Consider the following 17707-nt stretch of genomic DNA (forward strand, 5'->3'; position numbering starts at 1 on the left):
ATACTAAAAAAATGAGTAGTCTAGATAATAGACAAATTATTTATTTAGTATTGTCTAGGAGATACTAGATAGAATCTGATTGGTTGTTATGGGCAACATCCCATCTTCAACAGAATTCCTATCTTATACCCCATCATGTGTTATTTCCAACAACAATTTGGGTAATAAAATGAGTGGTGAATAATACTGTATCTCTGTGGTTATTTCCTCATTTGGAGCGTCTCCATGCTGGGTGAATGCTTGGCGGCTACAGTGTCAGAATATGTCAAATAAAACATGTGTACATTTACTTTTTTAAATATGTCTACACACATCTCAGACGGTTCCTTTGTCTATGAGAAGACCTAGCCATTACCCAATAATTCTGTCTGCACACATCTCAGAGGGTTCCTTGGTCTATGAGAAGGACCTAACCATTACCCATGATTCTTCTATCTACATACATCTCAGAGGGTTCCTTGGTTCCTTTCTCCTATCTACAGACATCTCAAAGGGTTTCTTGATCTATGAGGAGACATAGCCATTATCCCATCATTCTCCTGTCTACACACAACTCAGATGGGTTCCTTGGTCTATGAGGAGATGCAGCCATTACCTCATCATTATTGTGTCTACATACAGGACATCTCAGAGGGTTCCTTGGTCTAGGAGGAGACCCCTTGGTCTAGGAGGAGACCCCATCATTCTCCTGTTTACACACATCTCAGAGGGTTCCTTGCTTTGGTCCTTGCAGTATTTAAAACAGCCATTAAAATCCTGTAATTTCAGTAATGTTACAAATGCCTGGGGAGTTCATACAGTAGGTTGCGGCACATTCAAAATATTACCTCAGGAAACAAAATGGCCACTTCACAAAGCGCTGCAGTGAGGCCCCTCGTTCACAGTGACTGATATTTTGCATCTTCCTAACAAGTTTGTGCTAAAATAATACACACAATGCAATATTAGCATTGCTGTCTGTCAAAAAGTGTATTAGTAGGTCGACGATAACTAGGTCAACGGTCATTAGGTCAACCACTATTGGTCGACAGTGAAAAGGTCTACATGCACTATGGTTGACATGGACTAAAGTTTGAGACAAGCAAAAGGTCGACGTGACTTTTTAAGATTTTTAGTGCCTAGGTCAACAACAGTCGACATAGACCCTCAATTAGTGTACCAAGTACCCTCGTATGGTGCCTCCCTCTGTGTGACGGCATATATCCAGTGTCCAGCGTGACATATATCCATTGTCCAGTCTGATGACATATATCCTGTGTCCAGTGTGACATATATCCATTGTCCAGTGTGACGACATATATCCTGTGTTCAGTGTGACATGTAACCATTGTGTGACGGCATATATCCTGTGTCCAGCGTGACATATATCCATTGTCCAGTGTGACGACATATATCCAGAGTCCAGTGTGACATATATCCATTGTCCAGTGTGACTACATATATCCAGTGTCTAGTGTGACAGGGGCTGTGTCCAGTGTACAGGGGCTGTGTCCAGTGTACAGGGGCTGTGTACAGGGGTTGTGTCCAGTGTACAGGGGTTGTGTCCAGTATACAGGAGCTGTGTACAGGAGCTGTGTCCAGGGGCTGTGTCCAGGGGCAGTGTCCAGTTTGACGGCTGTGTCCAGTGTACAGGAGCTTTGTCCCGGGGCGGTGTCCATAGGCTGTGTCCATTGTCCAGGGGCTGTGTCCAGGGGCTGTGTCCAGGGGCTGTATCCAGGGGCTGTATCCAGGGTAACGGGCTGTGTCCATTGTCCAGGGGCTGTGTACAGGGTGACGGGCTGTGTCCAGTGTCCAGGGGCAGTGTCCAGTGTGAAAGCTGTGTCCAGTGTACAGGAGCTGTGTCCAGGGGCGGTGTCCAGAGGCTGTGTCCAGTGTGACGGCTGTGTCCATTGTCCAGGGGCTGTGTCCAGTGTGACGGGCTGTGTCCAGGGGCAGTGTCCAGGGGCTGTGTCCATTGTCCAGGGGCTGTGTCCAGGGTGACGGGCTGTGTCTAGTGTCCAGGGGCAGTGTCCAGTGTGAAGGCTGTGTCCAGTGTACAGGAGCTGTGTCCAGGGGCGGTGTCCAGAGGCTGTGTCCAGTGTGATGGCTGTGTCCATTGTCCAGGGGCTGTGTCCAGTGTGACGGGCTGTGTCCAGGGGCAGTGTTCAGGGGCTGTGTCCAGAGGCTGTGTCCATTGTCCAGGGGCTGTGTCCAGTGTCCAGGGGCAGTGTCCAGGGGCAGTGTCCAGTCTCCAAGGGGTTGTGTCCAGTGTGACAGGCTGTGTCCAGTGTAAAGTAAGAAAAATAAATAAAAGTAATAAATAAAATAAAAACACATTTTTGGAGGATGATGGAGGAGGAAATAGTGGGAGATCAGCAACCTGATAGAAGTGCTGAAGCTGCTACCACCAGTCATGACAAGGCCGATACCTCTTTGTATTTGCTCTTTGGAGCATTTCTCTTTTTTTGGGATAGTTTATTAAACTGCCACCCTGTCTGCCCCTGCAGTGCCGCTCTGCCAGGTTGGAAGTGTAAGGTCCACATGTATGTGATGCCGACTGCTGTCGCTTAGCTTAGTCATCCAGCTACCTCGGTATACCCTTTTGACCCAACTACAGTAAATGAAAACAATTTTGTAAGCTGTGAAGTAATCAAAATTGACTAGAAATGAGTGGAAACTAATGTTATTGAGGTCAATAATACTTTAGGGGCAAAAACAGGCCCAAATTCTGTTATTGTAGCCATTTTTAGCATTTTTTCATAAAAATCCAGATCCAAAACCAAAACCCACAAGGGTGGTTTTGCCAAAACCAATCCAGATCCAAAACACGAAGGGAGATCCAGATCCAAAACCAAAACCCGAAAAGTGGCCGCCGCACATCTCTAATTACAGGGTGAGCTGCTAAACTTACACACAATATGTCAGTAGTTACTCACAAAGAGTCAGTAAGCCAGTGCCATACAGATAGGCTGCCATAGATACACACGATGTGTCAGTAAGCCAGTTCTATACAGGGTAAGCTGCTATAGATACACACTATGTGTCAGTAAGACGTGCTATACAGGGTAGGCTGCTATAGATACATGTAATGTGTCAGCAAGTCGGTGCTATACAGGGTAGTAGTGTTCCCGCTAGGCTTATTTCACGGGGCACTGCGCCCTGCCCCTTTTATAGCTGCCGATTTCCGCCCTGCCTGTTTCTGCCCGCCCTGCATAGTTAATAGCCGCTGCCGCGCTAGAAGTCTCCTCCCGCTGACAGTGTAAGCTGCTAGCGTGGCAGCGTGTGGACACTCCCCCCTCAGCCCTGACATGCCGCAGCAGCGGGGGGGACAGTGAGCACCAGGAGATCATGGGGCAGAGGCTGCTCTGTGCGTGACAGTGCGTCCCCTTGAAGGCACCAGCCCAGAAGCCTGCTGGTGGTGACACCTGCTGGCTGGAGTCAGTGCTTGGCCCCCGGGGCCGGTGATGGACAGCTGGGCACCCTGGGATATGCAGCCCTCTTGCTCCCCCGCCGCCGCGCACTTGTTGATGCGCCCGAGTGCAGTGTGTCGGGGGGGTCCCGGCTCATCTGCCCCCTCTCCGTAGGCCAAACAGACTCCTCAGCGCTGCCTCTGGGGGACTTTATGGGGGATATAACCCGCTCCGGAGAGTTACCCCTGCCAGAGGGCTGGGAGCAGGTCAGGGACGTGGACGGCAAAGTTGATTATATTGATCACAGATAAGTGTCAAAGGTCTGTTTCATATGTGCAAGTTTATTTACATGTGCAATGCTAATAACCACCATTGTTGGCCATATAATATTGTCCAGTATACATAGGGAAGTTGCAGGAACCCAACTTTTTTTTTTTTTTGACTTTTTAATTCTTTATTAAATTTTCATATATAACACAGTGTATAAAAAAGAAAACGGACATTACATACAACGACAGTACTCAAGACATATAAAGACAATAACCAATCGTTACAAATACAAATACTACAAGTGCTTACAGTACATTCTCAAGTATAGAGGCCAACATGCTAGTTTCAGTTAAGATGGTCCTAACTCATCGACTCGCAGCATCTATTATACCATAGCCTCATAGGGAGAAGATCGATATCTAACACATACAGTAGTTAATCCTACTTTCGCATTGAACACCCCAAGCTCATCAATGGCCAAGCGTGTTTCATATCTAAAATCGATCACCAAAACTAATTTACCTAGTGCTTACACTAATACAAAGTGAATATCAAATTAATAGGTAGATATTTGTGACAACCAGAATAGCAAAAAACTGAGATAAGAAAAACAAAAAGAAAAAAAAGGTGAAAGGTCCATCAAATCAAACTTCCAATAATTTCTATAAGGGGCCTTTAGTTATATTGATAAGTAAGTTACTATACCACGATTCAGTAAATACCACGTGCAGGTGCGTTTCATTTTCAAATCTAGATCCTAGAATATGACTAGATATTACAATGTTGTGTTGTAGTGAGAGTAAATCCATTTCCCCCATATCCCGTAAAATTTTTCCACCGCGTTTCCCGTGACATAGATATATTTCTCATGCTCAATCATTTTATTAACCATGCTGTACCATGCCTGGATATCCGGTCCCTTTTGTGACATCCAAGATTTAGCGATTACTGCTTTGGCAATTGCGCATAGATTAATCGCTAGACAACTGTCCGCTTGCTTCAATGCGTTTGTAGGCCATATACCCAACAGGAGTCCACTAGGGTGAATACATGATCTTGGTATCCCAAGTTCAGATAGGGTCCTCCCCACTCCCTGCCAAAAGTACTGTAAGGCTTGACAATCCCATATCAAATGCCAAAGATTGCCCCCCATTATCTTACATTTGGGACACCTATTACCTAATCCATCTGAAAACTTACTAATTCGGTCTGGTGTATAGTATATCCTGTGAAAGATATTCAACTGAATTTGTTGGATCCTAAGTGATTTAGTAGCCATGACCAAAACTTTCATGGATTTTACCCAGTTGACCTCGTTTACTTCAGGGATGTCTTTACTCCACTTAACCCTTAAGTCCTCCAGGTTGTCTATTGAGGTAAGATCTATCAGGAACCTATAACATCTCGACAACCGTTTACCACATGGTAGCTTACCAAGAAACTTTTTCACAGGGGATTCTACTATTTGAAAGGGCACTCTGCGATGTTCAGACTGGATAGCGCTTCTCAGCTGTAAGAATCTGAAAAACATTCCTTGTGGAACCCCAAATTCTACCTGTAGCTGAGAAAAGGATTTAAAATTATTATTCACAAGGATCTGACCCAACTTAGTGATCCCATAGTAAGCCCATATCCTGCTTCCCTGTTGGGTTTTCAAGTTCTGGAGTTGGGGGAGCTGGAAGATATGACATTCTGGGTCAATCCCCTCTGGTTCTCATCAAGAGGGCCTGAAGTGGAGTTAGCCCTGGGACAGCCTTTTCTATAAATTCTAACAGATCCTCAGTGTTCTCATTTTTAACCCCTTCCCGACATATGACGTACATTTACGTCATATGTCGGTTGCGGGGGAATCAAGCCAGCTCACGGAGTGAGCTGGCTTGAAAGAGAGCAGGTAATGGCTGTATATTACAGCCAGGTCCCTGCTCTCACGGCCACGAGCGGCGAGTTCACCGATCGTGGCCGTTTAACCCTTTAAGCACCGCGGGCAAAGCGCCCGCAGTGCTTAAATAGCTGATCGGAGGGGGGGCGCCCCCCTCCGGCGCCGATCGGGGCCCCCCGCAGCGAGATCGGAGGGTGCCGATCGGTTGCCATGGTAGCCAGGGGTCTAATGTAGACCCCTGTGCTGGCCGTGTCAGCATACCTATTACATCCTGCCTGAGGCAGGATGTAATAGGAAGTGCATAAAATCACTACGTTCAGCCATAGAGCTCTATGGCTGAACCTAGTACAGGCGATCGCGCCCCCTAGTGGTCAAGTACACTAGGGGGCCTTGTAGTAAAAGTAAAAAAAAAAAAAAAAGTTTAAAAAAAAAAAATATTAAAAGTTCAAATCACCCCCCTTTCCCCATTTCCCAAATAAAAATAAATAAAAAATAAAAAAAATAAACATATTTGGTATCGCCGCGTTCCTAAAAGTCCGATCTATTAAAATATAACATTAGTTATCCCGCACGGTTAAAGGCGTAAACGGAAAATAATCCCCAACGCCAAAACTACGTTTTTTGGTCGCATCGCCTACCCAAAAAAAAATAGCTAAAAGAGATCAGAAAGTCGCCCATATCCCATAATGGTATTAATTAAAAAGTACACTTCAGCCCTCAAAAAATGAGCCCTCACCCAGGTCCGTAGGTGGAAAAATAAAAAAGTTATAAGCCGCAGAACATGGCGACGCAACGCAAATTAGAAAAACCGTAACACTTTCTATTTTTTTTTTAGTGGTAAAACGTAACGAAAACTATATAAGTTTGGTATCACCGGAATCGTAACGACCCATAGAATAAAGATAACCCATCATTTTAAATGAACTATGAACTCCAAAAAAACCGTAACCAGCGCAAAATTGTGGAATTGCGTTTTTTTTCTTTTTACCCCACATTTAATTATTTCCTGATTCCCCAGAATATTATACGGTATAGTAAATGGTACCATTAAAAAGTACAACTTGTCCCGCAAAAAAAAAGCCCTCATGTGTCTATATAGCCGGAAAATTAAAAAAGTTACGCTTATTTGAACGCAAGGAGGAAAAAAAAAAAATTAACATAAAAGCCAATGTCGGGAAGGGGTTAATAACCCAGCCAGCAAGATGACACATTTGAGCCGCATGATAATAAAGCTTGAAGTTCGGCAGTGCTATCCCACCCTTAGTGTTAGGTCTGCACAGCGTGGGCATTTTAATTCTAGGGGTCTTATTGCGCCAAATAAATGTGGAGACCATTGAATCAAGCCTTCTAAAAATACTATCGCCAATGTAGATGGGGGAATGTGTAAAAATGTAGAGCAACTTAGGCAGGACAGACATTTTAACCAAATTGGCGCGCCCTATTAATGTAAGTGGGAGTCTCTGCCAGCTTTTAAACTTATTTTTTAATTCCTCCAGGAGTGGATCGACATTGTCTATTATATAATCTCTAGAATTTTTAGAGATCGTAATCCCCAGATATTTAATTTTTTCCGCTAAGGGAATTCCTAGACTAGACAACGCCCCGTCTCTTCCAGCTGGTCCGAGCACTAATAAATGAGATTTACTATAATTGATTTGAATACCTGAATAGAGGCCAAATTCACCAATAATCGCCATTATTTCAGGGAGTTTTATAACATAATCCACCAGTCCAACTAAGAGGTCATCGGCATATAGGGATATAATATTATGACCGATACCCACCGTCCCAATTCCTTGCCTTAGTTTACAGTTGGTAGAACTGATGGGATTGTCTCAACAGCTTCTGGTTGACCATTACCTGTAGATGCTCTACCCACCTTTGTTTTACCATCAACCATTCCTGTCGTGCAGAGTCGGTCTTTTCATCTATATATATTTTTTCTTTGTCTAGTGTTAGTTTTTCCAAATCTAATGCTTTTTCACAATTTTTCTTTTTAACCCCTGCAACTTTTTTAATCAAACTACCCCTCAGATAGGCCTTTAGGGTATCCCAAACTAGGTTAGTTTGAGCCGTTCCCTCATTAAACCTATAAAATTCTTTGACCAGCCCACCAAAATCATCCCAACCACTCAGTTGGGGGATCCAGGACGGGTGTAATTTCCAAAAAGTAAACCCGCGCTGTTGTCTAGTATCTAGCTGCATTACAATCGGAGTGTGATCAGAAATGCCTTGTGATTTATACTCAATTGATTCAATAACCTTCAACACATTCTCAGAGACCAAGATCATATAGATTCTTGAAAAAGTGTGGAATGTTGCCGAATAACAAGAGAATTGTTTAACTGAGGGGTATCTTTCCCTCCAAGCATCTCTCCACCCTATTTCACGGATGAAATTAGCAAAATTACTGCTGGTATGAGTGTAACCCCCTTTACAATTCCACCTATGCTGACTGGGATTCATAACTACGTTGAAGTCCCCGAGACATATTACTGAGCTATCGGGTCTTTCTATTAAAAATTCAACCGCAAGCCTCAACACATCGAACGAGAAAGGAGGAGGGATATATATAGCAAGGATACAGTATCTAGTCATATCAATACATCCCTCAACAAACACGTATCTTCCATATGGATCAATTTTTGAGGACAGCGTTTCAAACTTAACATTTTTCCTGATTAACATGGACACCCCTCTGGAGTAGGGGGAGAAACAAGAGTGGAAGGACGCTCCTATCCATGATCTATCTACCGCCTTCACCTTCTCACCAACCAGGTGAGTCTCCTGCATACAAACTATATCGGCCTTCAAAGACCTACAGTGTCTTAGTACCAGGGAGCGCTTTATTCTCTCATTTATCCCCCTAACATTCCATGTCAGGATCGATATCATAGTTCTGATGGTAATACATTTCCCCCAGAGTCGGAGTTAGTCCCTCCAGCATCGAACCTGAGGTATATTGCCTAGCATCTACATCTTTAGAGGCAAAGTAAGCACTTGTATACTCAACGAACAAAACACAACATATACCCCGCTCCCACCCCCACCCTGTATAGCCTCCCCTGTTAGGTATACCTACACCCATACCCTCCCTCTTACACTACCATACACAAACAAGAACAAAACAAAACCCTATCGATTCAATCGCCAGAGGCAAATTACTCAAGGTCACTAACCCAATGGCGTGCCTGCCCTCCGTTTACCCCACCAGGGACCCCCTCCCTCCCCTCACGTTCAATTCGACCGGATTATGTTAGCTACCAAAAAAAAAAAAAAAGAAATGAAAAAAAGAAGTACGAATGAGCAACGCTATTAAGAAATATTTTTGCAGGCAATAAGAACACCACATTTGTAAATGCTAAGAGCTTTCGTAGTTTATATTAGCCTATTGTGACATCCGGGCATGGGGAATGATTTAGCCAAACATTATCGCTAATACAGTTACAAAGAGACCGGGATCCTTATGCAGTAAGCTGCCGCCCCGCGGGGTGATATCTGTCCAGCCACTCCGCAGCTTCGCCGGGGCTGAGAAAGAACTTTGACTCATCATTCGTAACTATTCTCAGCCTCGTTGGATAGAGCATTGAATACTTGATGTTGAGCTCCCTTAACCTTGATTTTATATCGCGAAACCGAGCTCTGTCCCTTTGTACATCCAGTGGAAAATCGGGAAAGATGGAAATTTTTTTCCCGTTGTGAGTTAAGTCCCCTTTATTTCTAGCAGTTCTCAAAATATTATCCCGGTCACGGAAGTGGAGAATTTTAGCAATAAGTGTTCGCGGTTGACCGCCAGGTATCGGAGGTTTGGATGGAACGCGGTGCGCCCTCTCTACTGCAAAGTAGGGCGAAAGGATCTCTGACCCAAGATTTTGCTTTACCCACTCCTCCACAAACTTTTCTGGCGAGGGTCCCTCCACACTCTCTTCCAGGCCCACAATTCTAATATTGTTCCGCCCTTCCAAATCGATGCTTTTGCTTTGGAGCTCTTTTACTGCTTTCTTGAGCATTTTGACCTGGGTTTGCAGTTTCATTTACGGACGCATTGTTTGCATTATATTGATCCTCTCACATTTTCTGTAATCACCGTATGCATATTGCCAATCAAAATATTGTCCATAATAAATACAGGATGTGGCCAGGGGGTCTCAGGTGGTCAGAAGTAATGTACTCAAAGCCCAGCAGTATTCATAAATTTATCAGGTTTACATGGCTAAACACAAGGAATATGTGCTTGAAATAGGCAATACTTAATGGGTGCCAACAACACTATTGCCCATTCTCCATCACTGACATTATGATGTCAAAGTATGACCGATGTCACAGACCCATACTATTCATTCACAGTACGAGTGCAGTGCACATGCAAATTGATGGTGTGACGCTCAGGTGTCACAAGATGGTTATATAGCATAAATGTGCTGATGGTGTGACGCTCAGGTGTCACAGGATGGATTATATAGCATAAATGTGCTGATGGTGTGACGCTCAGGTGTCACAGGATGGATTATATAGCATAAATGTGCTGATGGTGTGACGCTCCGGTGTCACAAGATGGGTTATATAGCATAAATGTGCCGATGGTGTGACACTCTGGTGTCACAAGACGGTTATATAGTATAAATGTGCTGATGGTGTGACGCTCAGGTGTCACAGGATGGATTATATAGCATAAATGTGCTGATGGTGTGACGCTCCGGTGTCACAAGATGGTTATATAGCATAAATGTGCCGATGGTGTGACGCTCGGGTGTCACAAGGTGGATTATATACTTTAGCAATAACATGCTGATTTTTTGAAGATCAGGTGTCACCATTTTGACCTTTTAAATTAAAATGTTCCCTCGCGAATGAAAAATGTGCCCTCGCGAATGAAAAATGTGCCCTCGCGAATGAAAAATGTGCCCTCGCGATTGAAAAATGTGCCGTTCCCGTGATCAGCACCCTGCCCTAAAAAATTTCTAGAGTGAACACTAGGTAGGCTACTATAGTTACACACAATTTGTAAGTAAAACGTGATATACTGTACAGGGTAGGCGTGTATACTGTAGTTACACAATGTGTCAGTAAGCCAGTGATATACAGGGTAGGTAGATGTTACACTGACGGTCTGAGAGCAGTGATTCACTCCTAACATTCCGTTTATAAATCGTTAATGGTATCATTCAGTGTTTAAGACCTAGATCGTTCACCCACCAGGTGAAGCAATATCTTTATCAATATCGTTCACCCACCAGGTGAAGCAATATCTTTATCAATATCTCGTTTGCTAACAATATTGCATAGAGGTGATTCAGTATATCCATTCAGCCTTCTGCAGCTATCTATCCTATGGCTTACAGGTAACTCCACTATTGAGCTCTTCTGTCTAGGCCACACACAGTAACCTATCACTGTTACCATAACAACACAGGTGTTCCGCCAATGCGTATTTCACTTTAATGGCTTTATCAGGGTCACACATGACCAGTAGCGGTGCCCGAACAGACCTTCTGAGAGCACAGAGGCTGAAGCAGCACTGACAGACCCCTACCCAAACTTTAGTATGGTACTTGGCAAGGCCTGATACACTTAACAGCATTAAGACATGTTATATTGCTATAAAAAACCCTGCCCCAATCTGCAAAGCGCCTCCCACTTTGGTAAAATATTTGCCCCTTTCAGGGTTGTAAATTGAGGCAGGTAGGAGATATGCTATTCTGCCCTTGCTTATACATACACATAGTCTAAAGGTGGCCATACACACTCAGATTTATCTTCAGATCTGGCTGCTTGAAACAAAACAATGGTTATGGATGAGAGCAAATGACAGTTTACCATTTGCTTGGAAATGTTGGAAAACAGACAAACTGTCACTCATCTATAACCATGTTTTTGTTCCAACCAGCCAGATCTGAAGATAAATCTTACTAGTGTATGGGCACCACTTTATTTGTATACATATATTTGCCTGTCTGGCTGCTGCTAATACCTGTGTGATGACATCACAATGGCCCTGTGATGACATAACAGTGATTCTATGATGTCACAATGCCTGGTGAGCCAGGACGGAACACTAGGAATCATTCTGTTGCCTGGTCCCGACTTGTGCAGTCAGAGCTTTTGAACGTGTCTGATTATTCAGCGTTTTCAGTTCATATATTGTGTTTGGAGAGGAGCAAGGAGAGAGAGGAGGAAGGAGGAGACAAACGGGAGCAGCCCTGCGCTGCGTCCCGTTCTATAGTGGCAAGGTAAGTGCGCTTTTATTTCTATTCATTCTTTTTGTTTGAGCAATTGGGGTTCTTCATGGATTTCTTAAGGGGCGAGGCTCACCTGAAAGTGGGCGTGTCATAGCCTAGAAGGCGGTTATGTCCCAATTTAGTGGGTGTTTCAGGGGGTCTTTGCCCAAATCTGAGGGGTTATTTATTATTTATATCACTGCCGGTTCCCAATGACCCCCAACATTTTTGGCGTTCCATATGAGCTAAAAGGGTTATTCGATTCCAGTGGGTTCGTGTCCCCCCCCCCCCCCCCCCCACACACACACACACACACACACACACAAACACTTTTTTATTTTGGTTTAAACCCTTTCTTTTTGTTGGTGGTTAAATAATCACAATTTGCATGTTACAATGGGCACCGATATTATGCCCACATTTCACTGCAAAGGAGGTTGCTGATAAATGGGCTTTAAATAATAAAGCCCTTTATTTCCCCCATTACTCCATTATGGTATTGTATTCGCTGATACCTGCATATCTGTGGTCAGTTGTGTAACACATATTTATACTGATCCTACTAGCGGAGCATTGTGATTCCGGATTATAATCGTATGAATATGAAATGAATTGTAACATTGTGACAGGAGATCGGGGACCATATTCACTTTTTGCTTTTCATGGCGCCCAGAGAGGTCGCGTATAGTAGCGTAAAGGGCTCGCTTGGCTGCCTATTTCCGCTGCCTATCAAGCAGGTAAACTCCATCCCGCCAAAGGCACGCCCACCCCGCCACACAAATACCCGCACTATGCTGCAAACGCGTACGCTTACACATTCACACGTAAGCACCCGCATCAAATGATTTTTCCTCTGTTCGTTGTGTTTCCGTCCATTATGACTAGAAGGGATATTTGTGTATAGCTTATTTGTTATTTAATATTTCTATTTTATCTTTAATTAAGGTGACGCAGTTAGTCAAACTTGCTACAAGAGGGGAAATGGCCCAATTGCCATCAGAGAGCCAAACCAAACAAGAACCCCGGGAGAGGCAGATGCCCCCGGCACCGCGGGTAAGACAGGCCCCACCGCCTCCCCGCGAGAAAAAGGCACCACCGCCTCCCCGCGAGAGAAAGGCACCACCGCCTCCCCGCGAGAGAAAGGCCCCACCGCCTCCGTGCGAGAGAAAGGCCCCACCGCCTCCCTGCGAGAGAAAGGCCCCACCGGCACCGAGGGAGAGACAGGCCCCACCGGCACCAAGGGAGAGACAGGCCCCACCGGCACCAAGGGAGAGACAGGCCCCACCGGCACCAAGGGAGAGACAGGCCCCACCGGCACCAAGGGAGACACAGGCTTCCTCACCATTGAGGAATTCGACCCCGTCAATATCCACGGTGTGGCAAGAGCCACCGTCACGATCAATGGAATGGTATACGCCCCCATCACCATCCATGGAGAGGCAAGAGCCCCCGTTCCAATCCACGGAGTGGCATGAGAACCCATTCTCAATGGACTGGTATTCCGAGATCCCAGAAACATCCACAGAGTGGCAAGAGTCTCAGGAAGCATCCACGGAGTGGCAAGAGTCCCAGGAAGCATCCACCGTGTGGCAAGAGTCCCAGGAAGCATCCATGGTGTGGGAAGAGTCCCAGGAAACCTACACGGAGTGGCAAGAGACCCAGGAAACATCTATGGAGTGGCCCCCCTTCACCACCCACAGAGTGGTATACGCCCCCGTCACCATCCACGGAGTGGTATGCACCCCCGCCGCCATCCACGGAGTGGCATGTGCCCCCGTCACCATTTACGGAGTGGCAAGCGTCCCTGTCACTGGAGTGGCATGCACCCCCTATACCATCCAAGGAGTGGTATGCACCCCTGTCACCATCACGGAGTGGCATGCACTCCCAATGTAGAGGCGTCCCACTACATTTCAACTACTGTTAAATATGGAATATTGCACATAACAACCAATCAGACTGTATCTATTATCTCCTATACGATACTAAAAAAATGAGTAGTCTAGATAATAGACAAATTATTTATTTAGTATTGTCTAGGAGATACTAGATAGAATCTGATTGGTTGTTATGGGCAACATCCCATCTTCAACAGAATTCCTATCTTATACCCCATCATGTGTTATTTCCAACAACAATTTGGGTAATAAAATGAGTGGTGAATAATACTGTATCTCTGTGGTTATTTCCTCATTTGGAGCGTCTCCATGCTGGGTGAATGCTTGGCGGCTACAGTGTCAGAATATGTCAAATAAAACATGTGTACATTTACTTTTTTAAATATGTCTACACACATCTCAGACGGTTCCTTTGTCTATGAGAAGACCTAGCCATTACCCGATAATTCTGTCTGCACACATCTCAGAGGGTTCCTTGGTCTATGAGAAGGACCTAACCATTACCCATGATTCTTCTATCTACATACATCTCAGAGGGTTCCTTGGTTCCTTTCTCCTATCTACAGACATCTCAAAGGGTTTCTTGATCTATGAGGAGACATAGCCATTATCCCATCATTCTCCTGTCTACACACAACTCAGATGGGTTCCTTGGTCTATGAGGAGATGCAGCCATTACCTCATCATTATTGTGTCTACATACAGGACATCTCAGAGGGTTCCTTGGTCTAGGAGGAGACCCCTTGGTCTAGGAGGAGACCCCATCATTCTCCTGTTTACACACATCTCAGAGGGTTCCTTGCTTTGGTCCTTGCAGTATTTAAAACAGCCATTAAAATCCTGTAATTTCAGTAATGTTACAAATGCCTGGGGAGTTCATACAGTAGGTTGCGGCACATTCAAAATATTACCTCAGGAAACAAAATGGCCACTTCACAAAGCGCTGCAGTGAGGCCCCTCGTTCACAGTGACTGATATTTTGCATCTTCCTAACAAGTTTGTGCTAAAATAATACACACAATGCAATATTAGCATTGCTGTCTGTCAAAAAGTGTATTAGTAGGTCGACGATAACTAGGTCAACGGTCATTAGGTCAACCACTATTGGTCGACAGTGAAAAGGTCTACATGCACTATGGTTGACATGGACTAAAGTTTGAGACAAGCAAAAGGTCGACGTGACTTTTTAAGATTTTTAGTGCCTAGGTCAACAACAGTCGACATAGACCCTCAATTAGTGTACCAAGTACCCTCGTATGGTGCCTCCCTCTGTGTGACGGCATATATCCAGTGTCCAGCGTGACATATATCCATTGTCCAGTCTGATGACATATATCCTGTGTCCAGTGTGACATATATCCATTGTCCAGTGTGACGACATATATCCTGTGTTCAGTGTGACATGTAACCATTGTGTGACGGCATATATCCTGTGTCCAGCGTGACATATATCCATTGTCCAGTGTGACGACATATATCCAGAGTCCAGTGTGACATATATCCATTGTCCAGTGTGACTACATATATCCAGTGTCTAGTGTGACAGGGGCTGTGTCCAGTGTACAGGGGCTGTGTCCAGTGTACAGGGGCTGTGTACAGGGGTTGTGTCCAGTGTACAGGGGTTGTGTCCAGTATACAGGAGCTGTGTACAGGAGCTGTGTCCAGGGGCTGTGTCCAGGGGCAGTGTCCAGTTTGACGGCTGTGTCCAGTGTACAGGAGCTTTGTCCCGGGGCGGTGTCCATAGGCTGTGTCCATTGTCCAGGGGCTGTGTCCAGGGGCTGTGTCCAGGGGCTGTATCCAGGGGCTGTATCCAGGGTAACGGGCTGTGTCCATTGTCCAGGGGCTGTGTACAGGGTGACGGGCTGTGTCCAGTGTCCAGGGGCAGTGTCCAGTGTGAAAGCTGTGTCCAGTGTACAGGAGCTGTGTCCAGGGGCGGTGTCCAGAGGCTGTGTCCAGTGTGACGGCTGTGTCCATTGTCCAGGGGCTGTGTCCAGTGTGACGGGCTGTGTCCAGGGGCAGTGTCCAGGGGCTGTGTCCATTGTCCAGGGGCTGTGTCCAGGGTGACGGGCTGTGTCTAGTGTCCAGGGGCAGTGTCCAGTGTGAAGGCTGTGTCCAGTGTACAGGAGCTGTGTCCAGGGGCGGTGTCCAGAGGCTGTGTCCAGTGTGATGGCTGTGTCCATTGTCCAGGGGCTGTGTCCAGTGTGACGGGCTGTGTCCAGGGGCAGTGTTCAGGGGCTGTGTCCAGAGGCTGTGTCCATTGTCCAGGGGCTGTGTCCAGTGTCCAGGGGCAGTGTCCAGGGGCTGTGTCCAGGGGCAGTGTCCAGTCTCCAAGGGGTTGTGTCCAGTGTGACAGGCTGTGTCCAGTGTAAAGTAAGAAAAATAAATAAAAGTAATAAATAAAATAAAAACACATTTTTGGAGGATGATGGAGGAGGAAATAGTGGGAGATCAGCAACCTGATAGAAGTGCTGAAGCTGCTACCACCAGTCATGACAAGGCCGATACCTCTTTGTATTTGCTCTTTGGAGCATTTCTCTTTTTTTGGGATAGTTTATTAAACTGCCACCCTGTCTGCCCCTGCAGTGCCGCTCTGCCAGGTTGGAAGTGTAAGGTCCACATGTATGTGATGCCGACTGCTGTCGCTTAGCTTAGTCATCCAGCTACCTCGGTATACCCTTTTGACCCAACTACAGTAAATGAAAACAATTTTGTAAGCTGTGAAGTAATCAAAATTGACTAGAAATGAGTGGAAACTAATGTTATTGAGGTCAATAATACTTTAGGGGCAAAAACAGGCCCAAATTCTGTTATTGTAGCCATTTTTAGCATTTTTTCATAAAAATCCAGATCCAAAACCAAAACCCACAAGGGTGGTTTTGCCAAAACCAATCCAGATCCAAAACACGAAGGGAGATCCAGATCCAAAACCAAAACCCGAAAAGTGGCCGCCGCACATCTCTAATTACAGGGTGAGCTGCTAAACTTACACACAATATGTCAGTAGTTACTCACAAAGAGTCAGTAAGCCAGTGCCATACAGATAGGCTGCCATAGATACACACGATGTGTCAGTAAGCCAGTTCTATACAGGGTAAGCTGCTATAGATACACACTATGTGTCAGTAAGACGTGCTATACAGGGTAGGCTGCTATAGATACATGTAATGTGTCAGCAAGTCGGTGCTATACAGGGTAGTAGTGTTCCCGCTAGGCTTATTTCACGGGGCACTGCGCCCTGCCCCTTTTATAGCTGCCGATTTCCGCCCTGCCTGTTTCTGCCCGCCCTGCATAGTTAATAGCCGCTGCCGCGCTAGAAGTCTCCTCCCGCTGACAGTGTAAGCTGCTAGCGTGGCAGCGTGTGGACACTCCCCCCTCAGCCCTGACATGCCGCAGCAGCGGGGGGGACAGTGAGCACCAGGAGATCATGGGGCAGAGGCTGCTCTGTGCGTGACAGTGCGTCCCCTTGAAGGCACCAGCCCAGAAGCCTGCTGGTGGTGACACCTGCTGGCTGGAGTCAGTGCTTGGCCCCCGGGGCCGGTGATGGACAGCTGGGCACCCTGGGATATGCAGCCCTCTTGCTCCCCCGCCGCCGCGCACTTGTTGATGCGCCCGAGTGCAGTGTGTCGGGGGGGTCCCGGCTCATCTGCCCCCTCTCCGTAGGCCAAACAGACTCCTCAGCGCTGCCTCTGGGGGACTTTATGGGGGATATAACCCGCTCCGGAGAGTTACCCCTGCCAGAGGGCTGGGAGCAGGTCAGGGACGTGGACGGCAAAGTTGATTATATTGATCACAGATAAGTGTCAAAGGTCTGTTTCATATGTGCAAGTTTATTTACATGTGCAATGCTAATAACCACCATTGTTGGCCATATAATATTGTCCAGTATACATAGGGAAGTTGCAGGAACCCAACTTTTTTTTTTTTTTGACTTTTTAATTCTTTATTAAATTTTCATATATAACACAGTGTATAAAAAAGAAAACGGACATTACATACAACGACAGTACTCAAGACATATAAAGACAATAACCAATCGTTACAAATACAAATACT

The sequence above is a fragment of the Crinia signifera genome, chromosome 19 (assembly GCF_055691185.1).
Source record: "Crinia signifera chromosome 19, ASM5569118v1, whole genome shotgun sequence".
Lineage (NCBI taxonomy): Eukaryota > Metazoa > Chordata > Amphibia > Anura > Myobatrachidae > Crinia > Crinia signifera.